A 3,256-nucleotide genomic window follows, 5' to 3' on the forward strand; every position below is an offset into this window, starting at 1 on the left:
AGTAAAAAGGGCTAGGGATGTGGCCCAGTGGTTAAGCACCCCTAGGTTCAATCCCCAGTTCCAAAACAATGTAAATTTAAATTTAAAAAATAGGGACACAGCATTATGACATAGGGTGAAAGGATATGAGCCATACAGGGAGGGCACCTCAGGGTTCCGACAGGCCTTTCTCAACCTTTAATCCCTGGGGAGTGGAGCCACATTCAAAGAGACCTAAATGTAGACACCAAAGGAGTATCAGATACTCCACCTTTAAATTTTATACCAACTTGAGTAACAGCATTGATTTTTCTAAAATTTTCTTTTCACAGACTTCCAAGCACCAAGTATTTGTGGATTCCTTGGTAAAGTTAAACTCTCAGAACAGCAGCCTAGAACTCCTTTGCAACCTGACCCCAATCTGTTTTTTCAGCTTCCTATATTGCATTTACTTTCTCACTCCCCCCTTCCCCACTGTTTGGACATGAGTGAGACAATGCGAGAACGTTCAGGGGTGAAATGACTGGACTGTGAGAGTTGTAACCTAATCAGTGAACCTAATCACTGATAGGGATTAACTGGGTGGTAACTGTAGGCAGGTGTAGGGTGTGACTGGAGAAGATGGGTCACTGGGGTCATACCTTTGGGGATTTTATTTTGTCCCTTGAGCAGAGCTCTCTGGGCTTCCTGATTGCAATGCTGCGTGCCCTCTGCCATGATGTTCTTCCTCATTTTGGCCCAGAGCAATGGAGCCAGCCATCTGTGGGCCGACCTCTGAAACTCTGAGCAGCAAATAACCTTTTTCTCCTCTAAAATTTTTCTTGTCAGGTCTTTTGGTGACATCGATGAAAAAGTTGACTAAAACGTGTACACAGATGACTAGAGGCTCCTTAACTATGAAAGTACTTCATGTACACACTCCTCAACTTTAGCAAGTTCACCCATCTGTTATTTGAAATTCTATCACTCCTTTAAGAAACAGCTCAATTTAGAATTTTTACAATCATGTAAAAATTAGTCCTTTTTTTTTTCTTCTTTTTTTCCCAGATCTCTCTTCTTTTTTTCCCACTCTCAAGATTTTGTCTATTCTGAACAAAGGCTTTGGAACAAGATTAACTGAGTTCAAATCCTGGATTCACAACTTATTAGCCATGTGAGCTTCAGGCAATTAGTTAGCCTCTCTGGGTCTCGGTTCTTCTACTGTAAAACAGGCATAATAACAATACCTATTTAAAAGAGTGTTGGGAATATTAAATAAATTACTACTGTCAAAAGACAAATTACAAAAAATGTAAATATCTTAAGCAATTTTATTTGTGCTACTAGAATAGGAAACCACTTCATTCCATAAAATAGAATACCTATTCCCATGAGCTGAGCAGAAGGTAGGTTTTTCGTTTTTTTATATGTGTGTATACTTATTCTTTAGTTGTCAATGAACCTTTATTTTATTTACTTATTTGTATGCAGTACTGAGAATTGAACCCTGGGCTTCACACATGCTAGGCAAATGTTCTACCCCTGAGCCACAACCCCAGCCCACAACAGGTAGGTTTTGTAGACAAAAAAGGGCTAAGGAAAGTAGAAACAAAAAACAAATTGGTCATTTCAAAATTCCTTTTCTTGTAAGGAAGGGACAATGAGGTGAATAATAGAAAAATAACTGACTGGTCAATATCATGTTACTTTTTTTTCCCTAAGGATTAAGTCAGCGAGAACTTCATTATGTTTAAACCTGACCTTTTTGGGAAATTTGGCTGTTAACCCTTTTGATTTCTGAGAAGGTCAGATAACAACTTAGTTTCAGTTTGGTAAAGTGGATCTTTAGTATGAGTGATTCCAATTTGATTTTTTAAAATTGATATATAACACTTGTGCCTATTTATAGGACATAGAATGATAATTGATATATGTAAACTAAGTCTTTGGAAGTCTAGTGCAAGAGCTTAGTCCAAAGCAATGGCCTCTTGTAATTTTTATTTAACACATCACAGAAAGTACTTACAATAGTGCCTGGTGCAAAATTCATCCTATAAAATGATCATTAAATCAGGTATGGTGGAAGAAGCCTATTATCTCAGCAGTTTGGGAGGCTGAAGCAAGAAGATCCCAAATTCAAGGCCAGTGTGGGCAATTTAGCAAGACCCTGTATAAAATTAAAAAAATAAAAAGGTTTGGGGATGTAGCTCACGGTAAAGTACCCCCGTGTTTCAATCCCCAATACTGTTGGGGTGGGGAAGAGTGGTTGGAAGACTGGGAACGTAACTCAGTGGTTGAGTGCTCACTTAACATGCATGAGTGCTTGAATTCAATCCCTAGTACCACAAAGATAAGTAAATAAATTGTAATACTGTTCTTTTCTAAGGATTCAGATAGGCATGACTGGACCTCTGAAGCTGCCTTCCAAAATCTAACTTTGGTCTGAACATTTTACTTTGCAGAAAGAATGTGGGGTGCCATAAAGTAGAACTTTAGTAGAAGTGACTTCTTTTGACTTTTTAAAATTGATACATGTTTGCACATCCTTATGGGCTCTGAAGAAGTCAAGGGAAAAGTGAAGGTTTTGCTGGGCAATCAAGCACCATCCAAGAATAGCGCACATACCACACACATCCTTGGGCTGTGCTCCTTCAAGGAAACAAAGGACAGGAGAAAAAATAGGAAAGATGAGAGATTTCTTCTAGCTACTGTTAAAATATCCCCCCAAGGCTTCATAAAAGCTAAAAAGAATTTCCCTCTCCCCAAAGAGGTAGCTGAATATCTTTCTGTCCCTATGACATGGAAAACCTAAGGAATTCACTAAAAAGTCATTTGAACTAATTAGTGAGGTTGCAAGCGACAAGATCGATATATAAAACTGAACTAGTTTCTATACATTAGCAACAAAATTTCTGAAAATTGAATGAAAAAATCAATTCCCAGTCCGGCACTATGGTGCATGACTTGGGAGGCTGAGGCAGAAGGATCCTAAGTTCAAAATCAGCCTCGGCAACTTAGAAAGGCACTTAAACTCAGCGAGGCCCCAGCTCAGTGGGGTCCCCCTGGGTTCAATCCCCAGTACCGAAAAAAAAAAAAAAAAAAAGAAAGAAAGAAAAAGAAATCAATTCCCTTGCTTTGTTTTTGTTTTTTGAGATAGGGTCTCCTTATGTTGCCCAGGTTGTCCTGAACTCGTGGGCTCCAGAGATTGATCCTCTTGCCTCAGCCTCCTGGGACAAAAGTATGTGCCAAAAACAATTCCATTTACAATAACATCCAAATGAGGGCTGGGGTTGTGACT

This window comes from Sciurus vulgaris (genome assembly GCF_902686455.1).
Source record: "Sciurus vulgaris genome assembly, chromosome: 11".
NCBI lineage: Eukaryota > Metazoa > Chordata > Mammalia > Rodentia > Sciuridae > Sciurus > Sciurus vulgaris.